Below are 16,809 nucleotides of genomic sequence, written 5' to 3'. Positions count from 1 at the left end.
CTTGCAACTATTTATGCACTCCAACATGTTGGGATGCTGCTGGAGTAAAAGCTGTTGCAAAGATCTACGCAGCTCCATGCCGATCTGTGATGGTTTCCATGTAAAAAAACTTCATGACACACTCACCTGGTATTTCTGCTAGCAATCTGACACTTCTCCTTTCTGCCGTGGGTAATGGGTAGTGACTTGCCTGCTGGCGATTTATCTATCCAAAGGTGCGCTTTTTTAGTAATGGATTGGTTAGGTGTCCAGTGCACTGAATATGCTGTGTCCAAAAACAATTGCAGCTTTACAATTCGCTGCCGGCTGAGCCCACACTTTTTGGTGCCAATCTGCTTTAATAGCTTAATTTTGCCCGCCGTGCTGGCATATCAAAGTGGCTTCTTATTTAGAGCGCACGATGAAATTTTCAAATTGACTTTTGTTGCTTTTTTTATTATTTTGTTAATTGATTTTTGATCACGTCCAACTCCTTGAGTAACCACCAGAAAAAGGACAGAATTTTTGCGAAGTTCATGGCAGCTACTACCTTATCTGCAAAAATGTCAAAAACAGCTGAGTTGACTGCGTTATCAATATGCAGTTCAAGGTTGTTGCATTAGCTTTAACATGTTTGCAGCCAGTGTTAGCAGAAAGGTCGTTGAAATAAACAGGGTGACCGCAACAGGGCGAGCGGTTTAGAGGCGTTTGCGATGATGAAACGCTCGAAAAGCCGGTCTAATTCGTCCGCTTGGGTCAGTGTTCCTATTATGTGCGGAGATCCTTCACATGATACAAACCCACCGAACGGCCTTGTGCATCCCCGAAATCATACAGCGAATTGCCTCGCACCACGAGAATCACTAACTTGAGGTACTTGGCAGCAAGCTTTGCGTTATAACCTTCCGCAGCGCTACTCAGCTTAAAATTCCTCCGGTAAACTGTTTGACCTACCCGGTATCTGATAGGACACGATCTGGTGTTTTACGCTCGCTCTTCCTTCCTGCGCACCTCCTCCAGTCCTTGAATCAGCCTATTCCTTATCAGCGAAAGTCGGTCAGATCCGGACAGCACCTCCACGCTGGCTTCGCCCACTGAATTTATTCTGCGCAGCACCTCATAGGCATTCCCATGCTGGATCGTGGTTTGTCCGAAGACAGCTTTATACGGCTCCACTCCAATTGTCTCTTGTGTGGCGCTTCGCAGTGCGAAGGCACTTTGCTTGATATGTATGTCCGGATAATGGCAACAAATGACCACGTCACGCGTTCTGAGGCATTGGCCTGCGGGGCATAAGGTGCAGTTTTGATGTGTTTGACACCATAGCCTTGCAGAAAGCTCGCGAAACACTCTGAGATGAATTGTCTGCCGTTATTCAAATGTATAAATTCCGGAACGACGAATACGTGGAATATATCAGCCTCTAAGTATTTAATCACCTCCTGCGCCGTAGGGTGTCTCATTGACTTGAGAAAGACGAACTTATTGAGATGGTCTAATACCACGAGCACATACGCATTTCCGAAACCCGAACGTGGATACGGCCCGCAGAAATCAACTATAGTATTTGGAATGCTCTCTACGTTTGAAAACGATCCAATATCGGTGGCCGTGACGTCACGTTCGGTGACTTCGAACACTTACAAAGCTCACATTTGGAGACGAAATTTCTAACATCTCCAACCATGTCTGGCCAAAAATACCATGTTCTCAGCCTATAAAGGGTCTTTGTAATCCCTTCGTGACTTGCCGTTCTGTCGGGGTGCATCCGCATAAGAAGGGCTTGTCTGAGGCCTTCCGGGACCCAAATTTTCCATAGGGATTCCTCTGCCTCCTCGGTTCCCCTAGGCAGTACCCTTTTATACACTACTCCGTCCGCTACTCTCATGTCCGGTAACCGGTCAGCGTTATCCTGGATGTTTTGCTTCAGAGAATCATACTCTGCCCTCGAAAATTCTGGCGAATTAAAGTCCAGTATATTGTGTACCGTGTTCTCCACGATCTCCTCCATATGCATGCGGCTAAGCGCGTCGGGAACCACATTTTGCACACCCTTGCGGTGCTCTATCCGAAAAACAAACGATTGTAGCTTCAAGCTCCATCTGGCGAGACGGCCTGCGAGATCTTTCTGCCCCATTAGCCACTTGAGGCTCATATGGTCTGTGAGAATCGTGAATGGGAGGCCTTCCACATATGCGCGAAATTTCTGCACGCTAACCACTGTCGCAAGACACTCCAACTCGGTAAAAGTTTAATTCCGTTGCGCGGAATTCAGCTTCTTGGACATGAAGGCGATGGGCCTCTCATTTCCCTCTTCGTCCTTCTGTAACAGCACGCCTCCGATGCCTTGAGTTGAGGCATCGCACTGAATGAAGAAAGGTTTGCTGAAGTCTGGGTTAACCAGAACATCAGTGCTTGCTTCAGGTCTCCAAGGGCCTCGGCTGTCATCGCGAAAGCTCTCGCCTTCCGGAGGCAGTCTGTCATCGGCGCAGCGGTTGTGGCAAACTTAGGTATGAACCGCCTGTTCCAGCCACACGTACCAATTAAGCGCCGGAGCTGCTTGATGGTAGTCGGTACAGGAAAGTCGATCATTGACTGGATCTTGGCCGGCTCCGTCTTTAATTGGACCTGTCCTACAATGAAACCTAGATACTTCAGCTCCTTCTGACAGAATTTAAACTTTTCCAAATTTATCGTCAACCCCGCATTTGCAAGACACTCCGCAACCTCTGCCAAGTGTTCCAGGTGGGTATTAAAATCGGGCGAGCAGATGAGCAAGTCATTTATGTAGACAAATACATGCTCTCGCAACCGAGAGGGGATGGATGACCTTATCCATCAGTCTACACAGTCTCTGGCTGGCGTTAAACAGACCGAAAGGCATAACCTTAAACTAGTACAGCGGCCTGCCAGGGACTGTGAAAGCGGTTTTTTCCCGGGATGACCTCTCTAGAGGGATTTACCAAAAGGCATCCTTCGAGTCAATTCCGGAAATGAAAAATGTTTCTCGCAGTCGTGACAAGATTCCTTCTACATGTTGCGTCGGGTATGCATTCTTTTTTATACGCTCATTCAATTTTCGCATGTCTACAAACAGGCCTTACTTCCCCGGCTTCTCGACAAGTACGATGGGCGAACTCCAAAAGCTATTGCTCTCCTCGATAACATCGAGCTGCAACATTCGATCGATTTTATCATAGGCGTATTTCTGTTTCACCGACATAATTGGGTAATGCATCTGCTTTACCAGCACCGTATCGTCGAAAACTTCTATGATATGCTCCATAACGTGTGTTCTGCCCAGACCGAGATCTGCGAAAGATGGGAACAGCTTTTCAACCCGCTCCAGCTTCCGAACCTCCGCCTCTGTAAGCTCGATTTGGTTGGCGTCTGTCACATCTATCTCCGAGACTATTGTCGGGGAGACGCCAAACGCATCCCAAAAATCAATCCCCAGGTATAGTTCCTGACGGAGACTTGGAACCAGATATAACACCATTTCTACTGTTTTACCACGCCAGGTAATTAGAGCGTCACATTTTCCCACAACTGCCTGAGGTCTTCCGTCCTCCGCATTCAAGGATTGCACTTTGTCGTTTAATCGGGCTGCCCAGGCGTTCGAGCCTGATCCAAGACAACTTATCGAAGCCCTGCTGTCCAGCAAACCCTGTACCGGAATTCCTTCTATCTCTACATATATATATGGACGCTTGTCAATCGTATCGCGTATTACCGTCTCAGCGGTAGCATTTCCTTCCCTTCTTCGCTCTTTCCCCAACTTCCTAATTTTTTAAATTTTTTTCCAAGTCCTAGTATATGCTGTTTGGGGGTGTATTTTCACCCGAACTATCGTCACGTACGAAAATGCGTTTCCTGGTGGCCTCATATCGACGTTTTCTCTCCTCAAGTATAGGAGTCCATCTTGGCGCAGACTTCGACACGCCAGCACCGCTGAAAATCTTGCATTTTACGTCTCCAGGGTTACACGACGCTGGTAGGGCTCCCCGGTCTTCCCACCCGTCTCCCGGTTTTCCTGTTTGTGTTCTTCGTACCATGAGCATTGCATGCCGGGCATATTGCATTTGAATCAGACCATCCGATGGAGCTTTCCATCACAGCTAGAGGTGCTCGTACCATTCTCTTCGACGACCGGCTTTTTGAACTCCGCGTCCTTTTGCTGGTTCTGCCGAGAGAATTTATCTTTTATCGGTCGATACAATGCTTCCACTATTTCAGGTCCTTCTTCCATAGGGTCGGTTTCCAACTCCTCCACGGTTTTCCTGCGGAAGGTTTTTTGCTCCAATTCCGAGAGATGTTTCTCGGCTCGACGGCATTCCGACCGCAGCTTCTCCAGCATCACTATCTTACATCCGAAAATAAGGTTTTTCATTCTGGGTTTGAGATTCCTTCTGATCAGATTCACCAGGCTTCACACTGGCATTCTGGTTGTCAGCGTCTGCTCCATCCCCCTTACGGCCGCGTAGAATTCCTCAAACTTCTCATTGAAATCCTGCCTGCGATCGTTGATGGCTTGACGGATCTCCTCGTCGCAGTCCGCTTTCCGGAAATGTTCCATGATAGCCTATCGAAACGATTGGTAATCTCCTACCGTGCCTTCAGAATTTTCCTCCAGGTACAACCAGTACCATTCGCGAGCCGGACCATCCAAGAGCAAGTGAAAACTTGCATACAGGTCTTGTGGAGAAACGTTATATTTTCTTCGAAGCGTTTCGATTCGAAACAAAAACCGTTCACATAAATCGACTTTGGCCCACCATCAAACTTGAGGTTCCAATCTCGAATAATCTTAGTCGCATTCCTCTCGGTTTCGGGCCTCATCGAGCTTCTCTCATCTTCTCCCTGACCAATGCTCTCAGAAATCCTACTCGAGTCGGCCGTCGCATTCCCTGTGGGAGTGCGAGTGCCTGTATCCCCCCTTTCCAGGCTGGATAACCTGTCTGCTAGACCGTTCATATCTTTGCGTAACGTTTTAGCGACCTCTTTGATTGCATCCGTCGTTGACTGACTCACATCCAATTGATGTTTGACGAACATGAGTTCAAATTTCCGCAGTAGCTCTTCGCCCACTGCACCTAACTGCACAGATTTCGGACTCGATATACCTACTTGACATTTATCGTCGCTCTCTTCGAGCGCCCCTGTTCCATCCTCGTTTGCGGAGTTGGGTCGCTGAGCGCCCTGTTCCGACGGGACCTCATTCTGCTTCTTCTCTACGGAACCATCGCTACGGAGTCCTTCTTTTGTTTTTTGAGGCTTCGTCATTGCGGAGCGATACGTTGTTTAAAGGTTTAATTGCAAATGGTTATGAAGTTTAAATATACGTAGTGATTTCAAAATCGAAAATGTGTGATTTTAATAGTACCTGTATTAGGGCTGTATGATACGGTATATGGGTAAAATATATGTGAAATTGTTTTATGATTAAGTGGCTTGATTTCCGGATGTGACGTCTGTCCACCTAACGTCGTTCGTCGATTGTCCTATTATGAAATAAGCGTCCATTTAAAAATCTCAACATCGATACTATAGTCTGATCAACTATCTGCCTAGACTAGCTACCGATGAACATAGAAACTCAATTTATGTTGCTGAAGACACATTTAGTCTGCACTCCTACGTCAAAATAAGATGCCTAAACAGCTCTCACCCATCTACTATGGTTCACGAGACTTTCGTCTGCTCTAATAAAGGCCAAACGGGCTACCTGTGCACCCAAGGTAGTGTATAAGATCTGACAAAATTGCTCAGCTATGTATGAACTCGGCTAGCTCAGTCGGTAGAGCATGATAATCTTAATCTCAGGGTAGTGGGTTCGAGCCCCACGTTGGGCGCCATTTTGTTACATTCGGGTTTTGGGTTGACACGCCTACTGCCAATCTTCGCGAAGAACTCCTCGCTTTCAGTCCCGAGGCCTGCCGACCACCCAGATAATTTGCGGTCCACCTTTTAAGACATGGGGAAGGGTAGACCCTTCCACGTCTTGCAGTAACGTGCCATGGTTGACCGTATCAAAAGCTTTTGATAGATCTAGCGCAACAAGTACTGTTATATGGTGAGGGTTTTGACTTAAACCGTATTTTATCTGGGTACTGGTGGACCAGAGGTTATCCACACCGGCAGAGAGGTTACAACGACTTAGATGCTCCTCCCATTTCACCCTCTTGTGTTCATCCACAAGCAATCTGATGCGTTGGTTTATATCCCTTATTTGGGGGTCGCCGGGGTTGAGCTGTCTTATAAGGTCACGTTCTCTCGCTAAATTTGCGGCCTCCGCCGAAAAGTGAGGCCGAATTTAGGGAATTCTTTCGGCGGGAATAAAGCGAGCCGAGGCGGATTCAATTACGTTGACGAAAGCACGCTCCCCTTGCCGAGGATCAGTCGGGATAGGGAGGGCAGAAAAGCGGCTGTCTGTAAAGGATTTTTATTCATCCGACTTTCCTTTTTTAAAGTTTATGAAAGTGCGTTTTTCGGTGACGATGCAGTCGGCGGTACGCTCGAGCGAAATAAATATAGGCAGGTGGTCGGATGCCAATGTTACCATCGGCTGCCAGTTGATACGAGTCCTGCGCTCACGATTGATATATTTGGCGAGCTGTGACTACTTCCTATTATAAGAGTGTGGGCGTCTCCGTTTATTGTGCAGAACGTCGTTCTTCTATTTGATACGCCAATATCTCACCCCTACTGTCTGCCTGCAAGTTTGAATGCCAAATATCGTGATGGGCATTGAAATCGCCGAAGATAATGCGATTATCACCAGTAAGTAAGACGCTAATATTAGGACGGTATCCACTGGGGCGGCAAGTGGCAGGAGGGATGTAGATGTTGATGATTTCTTGCTTGGCATCGCGTGACCGGACATATAAGCCGTGACGTTCTAGGACATTTTCCCTGCGGCCGATGTCAGGATCAAATATATGATATTGCTCTGATCGGTGTATGATAAACGCGAGACCGCCTCCATTTCCGCTCTCGCAATCTTTTCTGTGGACATTATACCCAGAACAGATCTGCAGAGCAGATCTTGCTGTGAGTTTAGTCTCTTGAATCGCAGCAATGCGGATGTTGTGCCGCTTCATGAAATCCACTATCTTACCGATCTTGCCAGTTAATCCATTACAGTTTAACTGCAGAATTCTAAAGCGCAGCGGGGGAGACGTCGTCAGTCTAGGAGTAAGTGACGGGTCACTACGCCTGGGTTGTGAAAAGTTAGGACGCAACTGCTGTTGTGGCCCTGGTACCAGAAGTCCTTCGGTAAGCATTGGGGTACCCGGTGTATTTGGTTTTGCGGCCCAATGAAGCCCGCCGGGGGGTTTCCGTCGGAGAGACCAGAACATCTAGGAAAGTGGCACCCTCCAAGGCAGGAGCTGCATTGGCCGGATGTCGAAAACATATATATTCTGTGCTGGCAAACGGTGCAAAAGGTGGTAGGGACTAAGAGTCTGTTTCCCTGACCTACACGATTGCTGCGGAAAAGAGGGGGCAGAAAACGGAGTCGGGGGCTGATGCTCGACTTTGCTACCCACTCTATTACGGAGATTGTAATTGTGAGTGGGAGCGGCCGTATGATCTGGTGGCGCCGTAGAGCACGAGCAGCAGCGGGTACTTGTTGGGGCTTGCTGAGCAGCAGAACTTTATAAAAGTTACGAGGATATCTGGTTTTGGTATCTAGCCCAGAACAACCTGTCCTATGCAAACATCCCTTGCACGTGACACACTGACAAGAGTATGACCGTCCTAAAAAGATTCTTTTCCGGCAGACGCACCAAACCCATTTCTCAGGACCGGGGTCAGGAGACGGACCCGGTATTGGTTTCGACACATTCCCGGAGCAGGAGAATATGGCGCAGTCCCGCTGCGAGGAGCTGTTGGGAGGATGACAATTTGTGAGAGGGACACAACAAATTAAATGGGGTTACACTGAAATGACAGTCCTTGGTCGAGAAAACTCCCGAGTCGCTACGGTACATAGAACCGACTGCTTTGGGAAGCGTATTGGTACGTCTTGTAAGCCTATATTGTAGTCGTGAGTTTATTATTTTGGTTGGATATGGGAGAGTTGCCAGTAATTCTCAATACAAGTTAGGGTAGGGATTGAGAATACATTCAGAGGAGTAATGACACCTATCTCCTCCACACGCTGATGTATACATATTTTTTTTTTTGATGCACACCTTTCCTTCGGCATAGTCCCTTTTTTGTTGTGTGTTACAACCTTCACCTCAGGTTTTCCACTTCTCTGCTGTAAGAAGTCCGTGCGTTTATACCATGCTAGTTAATAGAGTAAATAACGAAACTAGGCTGTGTAATTTTTGTTTCTTGGATTTAGACACTTTGTCTTTAGGCGGTTTAGTTCCGCGAAGTGCATGAAATGTTGTCGTTATATATAGATGCTAGTGTCAGTTGAAGACTGAATCAAGCAGTAGTTAGGTATTTATAACAATAAATAGCCCCCAAGGTGGGGCCCTAGATTTCGTGGGTACCCGAGCAATAAATTTCTGTTTATCAGTGTCAAGTTTTGGAGAGCGTTGGAATTAGCTAAAATGCGAATCTTGTTTCCCTAACCGCAATCTCTAAAACAGACGAAAAATTTCTTTTTGGGGTTTGGATTCCAATTGATTTTCATTTGGAGTAGAGTTGAAGTAATATATATTTTTTACAATCTACCAGTGAATTGGTTTTGGATTCAAAATGTCTCAACCTGTTATACTTTTGTAAACATATGGTCGGCTTTGGATAAGTTCAGTGTTTGCCAATAAAAGCAATTAGCAAAGATCCAACACGTGTGGCCTCGAAACGTAATATTTAGAATATTACTTTTGGAGCTTCCAATATTTTTTTTTTCTATGCTAGTTTTGACGAGTGACGGAATTAGTTTTGATGCGATTGGTCGTCCATCTAACCAACTCAGAAAAGTTAGTGAATTCTATCCTAATGTAATTTCTGGTATTAGCGATATTGGAACAAGGTTTACTTAGTTTTAGATAGAATACCTTCCCAGATGTTATTCCTGAAATATATGTAGGAGTTCTCGCTTACCCTTTTCGCATCATTAAAAGCGTGTAAGTAGCCATGCTTGAATGTGAAATAGTAAGAGAGATAACACAAAATTTTGCACCATCTACTTTTTATCTTTAAGTGTGCGTTAGAAGAATTTGTATACCGGCTCATTCAACTTACGACTCATTAACTTACAGGACCTATTTTTATTCTTTATAATCCTTTACATACAAACTTACATACTTTTTTTGTTTTTTTTTTATAATCGCCTATTTGGGTATTTTAAAATTTCTGTACACTTAAAATGTCTGTACGACACAATAATGAGAATTTAGACAACCACCCTACACCTGGGAATATTTATGCGATTTGTAACGAGGAGACTACAAACTTTAGTTTTGTCTTCACGCCATGTTTGCACCGTTTTCACCGATCGTGTCTAACGATCTGGCTAACACATAACTACTCATATCCATTATGTCGAGGATTAATTGATACCCAATCGTTTAGAAGTTTTAATGAACAAGATTTAGCTCCCGGTATTGTGAATGCAGTATTTCAAGGTGCTCAAGGTGCAATTCCGAGGAACTCCAATTCCAATACTGGCACTGCAACGCATTCAAGAACTGATAACACTAATTCACTGAATGTAACCAATCACGGTGGAAATCGATCTCCTTCAAATACGTTAAGGTCGAGACCAAAGGCAATAGGAGGAGGACGATTGATTCTCAATCTTTGAGAAGCTTCTCCGAGCAATACTTTCGCCCGCGAATTTAGAAATTCAATACATCAGATAATTTGTCAATCCCCTTATTTCGTATTATTCGAGCAACATATCATCACCCATGGTAACGACTACAAGTTTCTAAGAAATATAAATATGATGAGCGAAGGGAAAGTTGAAACTCAAGAAAAAAGGCATGACGGTTTGGGTCTTGTAAGGGACTTGGTTCGTAAAAATATACAAAAAGCTTGCGAAACTAGTTCAAAACGTTACAACTTGCGTTTGTGACCCGTTGTAGTGTTGCTTGGAATACACCTCATTTCGAATGGTTTTAATGATACAAATATACATACACACAAACGTTCATATTTTACTGACCCAGATAACCACTTGAGTTCATTTGCATTTGCGAAACCGTCCAATATATCAATTAGTCACACCAACCAACTTATGTGCGGATCATATTGACAATATGTAGGTCACTAAAATAATATTCTGACAATCAATTATGATTATGAAATCATGTACTTTTTAGTATGTAACCATTAATGTAATTATGTATGTGTAGGTTAAGAATTGTTGTATAAATAGAAATGCATTTCTTTAATAAAGGGAATAATAATTTTACGCTACACATCGGCGTTTAAGCTTATTCGTGTTTTTACATATTCACCGTTAGTTTTAATATTGGTCAGGAGTTACTGCGTCGAAACTTCACCTTGAGTAAGGCTGCAGAGAAGTATAACAACAAATTAGCCAAAACATTCTTAAAAGCTAGAGTTCGTATTTCATTTATTGATCGAAATTATTAGTACAATAAGATTTGAAGTATTTTATAGTGGAAAAGGAAAGATAGTTATAAGTAGTAGTACAAAAAGAAAATAAACGGTTACATGATACTGGTATAAACAGATATATATAAATATATATATATATATATATATATATATATATATATTGTAAGCCTATCCATAAAATCTAAATTATAATTTATTCTAGTACTTACATACTTATTTAATTGGCGCTTAACCGTCTAAACGGTCGTCCAAAAAGGCGCGCCAGTCGCTTCTTCGCTCCGCCAACCGGCACCAATTGATCACACCAAGGGAGTTTAAATCGTTTTCCACCTGGTCCTTCCAACGGAGTGAGGGCCGCCCTCTACCTCTGCTTCCATAGGCGGGTTCCGATAGAAACACTTTCTTGGCCGGAGCATCATCTTTCTTTCGCATAACATGGCTTGGCCAGCGCAGCCGCTGCGTTTTAATTCCCTGGACTATGTGGATGTCTGCGTATAGTTCGTACAGCTCATCTTTAAATCTTCTTCGGTACTCGCCATCGCCAACGCGTAGAGGTCCATACATTTTTCGAGGAACTTTTCACTCGAACACTCCCCAAGCCGCTTCATATGCTGTGATAAGTAACTTGTAGAGTATGATTTTAGTTCGCCGAGAGAGGTCTTTACTTTTCAATTGCCTACATAGTCCAAAGCTTTTATTGGCAAGATTGATTCTTCGCTGGATTTCAGTGCTGATGTTGTTGCTAGTGTTGATGCTGGTTCCCAAATAAACGAAGTCTGTTAATATTTCGAAATTATGGCTGCCAACGGTAGCGTGGTTGCCAAGGCGCGTATGCGCTGACTCTTTCCTCGATGACAGCAGGTACTTCGTTTTGTCCTCATTCACCATCAAACCTATCCTTACCGCTTCTGTTTCCAGTTTGGAGTAAGCAGAACTAACAGCGCGGGCGTTTAGGCAGATGATATCAATGTCATCAGCATATGCCAGTAATTGCACGCTTTTATAGAATATTGTTCCAGTGCGGTTAAGTTCTGCAGCTAGTATAATTTTTCCAGCATCAAATTAAAGAAATCGCACAATAGGGGGTCACCCTGTCTGAAACCTCGTTAAGTTTCGAACGGCTCCGAGAGGTCCTTCGCAATTCTGACTGAGCTGATGGCGTTGCTCAACGTCATTTTCCACAGCCGTATAAATTTTGCGGGGAAACCAAATTCAGACATAGCGGCATATAGGCAGCTCCTTTTCATGCTGTCGAAGGCGGCTTTAAAATCGACGAAGAGGTGATGTGTGTCTATTCTCTTTTCGCGGGTTTCTTCCAAGATTTGGCGCATTGTGAAAATCTGGTCGATGGTAGATTTACCAGGGCTGAAGCCGGACTGATAAGGTCCAATCAGCCGGTTCACGGTGGGCTTCAATCTTTCGCATAATACACTTGAAAGGACCTTATATGCGATATTAAGAAGGCTGATTCCCCGATATCTGGTGCATGTTGCGGTATCCCCCTTCTTGTGGACTGAGCAAAGAACACTTAGATTCCAATCGTCGGGCATGCACCCATCCGCCCATATTTTCCAAAGAAGCTGCTGCATGCGCCATACCAACTCCTCGCCGCCCTTACTTGAATACCTCCGCAAACAATCCGCCCACGGCCTTTTTGTTTTTCAATCTGGTTATTTCTATTCTAACTTCGTCATAATCGGGCGGGGGACATATATTCCATCGATTGCGGGATCGGGTTCGACATCTCTGCGCGGTGAGTCGCTGCGTCCATTTAGGAGAACAGAGAAGTGTTCCCTCCATAATCTAAGCACTCTCTGGACATCTGTTACAAGGTCGCCGTTTTCGTTCCTACAGGAGTTTGCCCCGGTCTTAAAACCTTCCGTCTGTAACCGTATTTTTTGGTAAAATTTTCGGGCGTTATTCCTGGTGGCTAGCAGCTCAAGCTCCGCGTACTCACGCCTTTCTGCTTATCAGAAAAATAGTTATAGATAACATTCTTATAGTTGCTCCTGCTTATACTATTTCTTATAGCATTGGGAATAGAATTCCAGGAACGTATAGTGTTCACTAAGAAGAGTCTAGTCGACACAACAGATTTAAATGTGGGTACTATAAGGTCATTTCAACGAGCTTGTGAAATAAAGCCTTTTATAAAGATATAAGGGCGTCTTAGTGAGCATGAGTCGGAAAAGGAAAATGCAGCTCTTGGCTTTGATAGTCGAATATTTGACATCCCAGAAGGCTAGATTTCCAACGGGATATGTGGTCGAACTTCGAAAGTCCATACACATAGCGTGTTAAATATAAAAGGAAATAAATATGCAAAGAGAGTAGACGCGTTTTCATTTTCGCCGCAATAAAATTTAATTAAAAGTAGTTACACGTCACAGTAAATAATTAAACACGGGAAATTTCTTTGTGAAGCAATTTACATTGCGCCATTCGGTTACAAAATAATTTTACCATTTGCAAGAATATTGTTTATAAAATATTTTGCTAATTTGTCGACATATCAGCATATAAATATCTGCATATAAATATGGCAGCAAAAACAACAACAAAAACAAGACCAACACGGCAAACGGTTGCCTCCCCATTTCTCACTCCAACATTTACAAAGGCTTCGAAGATTGAGAGCCCGCCGCCTACTTCTAGTGAGATTTCGCGCCTAGAAGCAAAATTAATTATATGGAAGGAGAGCATGATGGAGGAGGTAAAGGGATTTATAAGGGAATCAGAGCAGCGGTTATTGCGGAGACTTGGTGAGTTAACGGCAGAGATCGCTAATTTGAAGAACAGCTACAACGATATGGAAAAGAGGGTAGCGGTAGCGGAAAGTGAGTGCAAGCAACTTCGGTCTGATGTCAATGCATTGAGGAGTCAGGTTGATGAATGTCAGAATAATGCCATACTGACAGATATATTGGTAAGTGGAGTTCCCACAACGACAAATGAAGATTTAGGTGAAGTCTTCACTAAAATATGTCACATAGTACAGATAAAACCGCCATCTTTTCGCACTGTCTTTCGTATTCGAAAAAGCAAAAACGGTAGCTCACCTTTAATAATTAAATTAAATTCACCCAATGACCGCTCTTTGCTTTTAAGAGCTATTGCTAACTTCTGCAAGAACAATAGAAGATCATTGGCTCTTAGCGCTACTGAACGCAATGGCAATGAAATATTTGTGCATGAGTGCCTTACAAAGCGTAACCGTAAGGTATTGCGCACTATTCGAATAGTAAAATAAAAGAAATTCTGTTTATCTTACGCTCATCGCTTGTACATATGAGCATACACTTTAGGGGTATGACATTTTTCTGTCACCTATTTTACATGGCACCACGTGATGAGAAATAGTGAAAAAATAATAACTGCATTTTTATTTTTTCATTTTATTGAAAAAATTTCACGCAGAAACAAAAAATAAAATTTGAATGCAAATTCCATACATTTGCCAAATTAAAAGGCGATGAACTTATTTGCGCCTTTTTTTTGTTCGTCTTTCGTATTTTATTTGTATTTCTGCACAATCCATAACGGTTATTAGATAGTTTATGAATTAACCAAATCGCGTGTCATCAACTTGCCAATTACATATACTTTGCTTTTGGTCTCTTAGTATTCGAGGTGTCTTGTTCAATAATGTCTTTTAAAAAGTGGTGATGAAGTTTTAAAAAATTCAAAACAATGGAAAATAACTTAACCACCTTTGAAAAATTCAAGAATAAAAGAAGAGATATCAATAATATTGAAAAAGCCTTAAGTGAACTGTGCAAGATATCAAAACAGACCGTTATAATAGGAAGGTATAAAGAATGAGCGAAAACGGAAAAATTAAAAAAGAAAAGATGCCAGCTTATTCCAAATGAAATTATTGATTTGTTGTCTAAACTAAACTTTCCAAGCATAAGACGCTCATCTATAGAACGGAAAATAACAAACATTTTAAATGATTATTCAACATTTATAAAATATCCGGGTGGAAGAAATGTCATAATGAGGTTCAACAAGTTATGTGGTATAACTAATTTAAAAGGTATTTGGATAAGTACTGAGGACAAAGTGTTATATCAACTTCAAATATCTACGAATGAATAAGTTAGGTACACGACAGCTAAAGCTCTTGATGTGCATCCCTCAAAAGCTGCACTTTTTAAACAAAAAGATAATGAAGAAAATGTTAAAAGCACCTTGTGTATTATTGAAAATGAACTCGACAGTTCTACATCATCAAACGAAACTATCCAGCAATCATACAGCCCATCTGCTGCTTAATATCAAGCTCCTTCAAGAATCAAACAAGTGAAGTGTTCAACAAAAGCGACAGTGGCAATGGTTACAAAAGCCAGTGTTAGCAGCAAAAATGGCGCTAAAATATGTAATGAGTTGGCAAAAGAAGGAATTGATTTAGCAACACTGTCACAATCTGTTATTTACAAAGCATCGATAAAAGCAGCGCAACGTTTGGAGGAAAATTATAAAACTGTCGTAAGAGATGATATTTGGTGCGTTCATTTTGATGGCAAGAAATTTGGGAACAAAGAAATGCAGGCCGTTGTGTTGACAAATGAATCAAAAGAAGTAAGGGTAGGGGTCATGGTTCTTGAAAACGGAAAAAGTTTGACAATTTTTGAAGGTACCTATTTAATAATATATTTATATATTTTTAAAGCTTTAATTAATTTTCTATAACTTTTGAAGCAATTAAAAATTACCTGGATAAATTTCTGCTGTGGAATTCCGTCAAAATGAAAGTTTGTGATACAACAAACGTTAATACCGGAAAAAATAATGGAGTTGTAAAGTCACTACAGACTTGTTTTGAGAAAAAAGGTTTGTCCCCGCCGCAGTATATTGGTTGCCAGCATAACGTGCTAGATTTAATTTTGAAGCATGTAACGGATGAGTTACTTGTTGGAAAGTCAATATCGCCAAACATCTCTTATGATATTTTTCTGAATTGATAATTAACTACGACAATCTGGAATAAAACTACAAACAAACTGGAGATAAATTAGAAATAAAATCTATAAAATGGCGTTATGATATGCAGTTTTTATATGAACTAGGACAAGGTTTTAAACACTATGACATAAACAACAAATTTCCACGCATAAAATTCAAAGTTGTTCCATCGCTCAGCAACGCTCGCTCGAATTCAAGAGCTATTCTTGCGATTTTAACGTTCATTCTCATTCCTGAACACAGAATAAAACTTCTGCCAATTTGCCAATTCATATGCATTGCATGGTATGACGTTTGGTTCTCTGATCACCGTTTCGAAATAAATGATTTTGAAAGTTTGGAAAAATCCGTCAAGCAATTTAAAACTGATCGTAAGAGTTTTCTTAAACACTGTGTAAAGGAAGATTCTGTCATTTCGACTTTAAAGCGAACTAATATCTGCGCTGAAAGAGCCATTAAAGTCATACAGGAAATATACCATAATTGTAAATCTGATTCTACTTTAAATCTCAAATTTGTCTCATCTAATATGAAAATAAATAAATAAATAACTACAAATTTATAAACAATTATTGAATAGCAACCTGAACATTCCGCTGTTCTAAATGAAAATTTGTCTTCAAAAAATTGTCTTCCAAACTTGTGCTTGAGTCTTAAGGTAGAAATATCGGGGTCGTTAATTACTGTACTGATAATAGAACTTTGTTTATTAGTAAACAAGTGTGTAAATGTTCATACATAATTTATTTATTATTTAAAGACGACGAGAAATAAATGGTCGACTGCATAATATAAAAGATATATAAATATACAACTTAAAAGTTAAAATTTAAGATATATTAGGGGGACTCATGAAAGCTTATAAATTTATAAGGTGTAAAATTATATCCATTTATACACGCTGTTATATGAACGCACCTAGTAATATTCTTGACAAACTTGATTGTTTATCAGCTATATTATTGCCAAACAAAATTTTTATACCTTTCATGAAAATGAAATGGTATATTAATTTCGTCACGAAACCGAAAATTGTACGTCCTTAAAGGAAAATAGATAGACCCACCATTAAGTATACCGAAATAATCAGGTTGAAGAGCTGAGTTGATTTAGCCATGTCCGTCTGTCCGTCTGTCCGTCTGTCTGTTTGTATGCAAACTAGTCCCTAAATTTTTGAGATATGTTGATAAAATTTGGTGAGCAGGTATATTTGGGTGTCCGATTAGACATTTGTCGGAACCGACCGGATCGGACCACTATAGCATATATCCTCCATACAACCGATTTTTCAGAAAAAGAGGATTTTTGTAATATCTT

The 16,809-nt window shown here is 41.9% G+C and overlaps 1 protein-coding gene and 1 pseudogene across 1 annotated transcript in view; both read left to right on the top strand.

Moving 5' to 3' along the window:
* The window catches only part of LOC137235148 (glutamate receptor ionotropic, kainate 1-like), a 2,828,327-nt gene that overhangs the window by 1,452,000 nt on the left and 1,359,518 nt on the right, over positions 1 to 16,809 (top strand). The window lies entirely within an intron of this gene.
* Positions 13,064 to 15,491, top strand: LOC137234535 (uncharacterized; annotated as a pseudogene).

The sequence above is a fragment of the Eurosta solidaginis genome, chromosome X, assembly GCF_040869045.1.
Source record: "Eurosta solidaginis isolate ZX-2024a chromosome X, ASM4086904v1, whole genome shotgun sequence".
NCBI classification, from domain to species: domain Eukaryota; kingdom Metazoa; phylum Arthropoda; class Insecta; order Diptera; family Tephritidae; genus Eurosta; species Eurosta solidaginis.
This window is presented reverse-complemented; position numbering and strand designations above follow the sequence as displayed.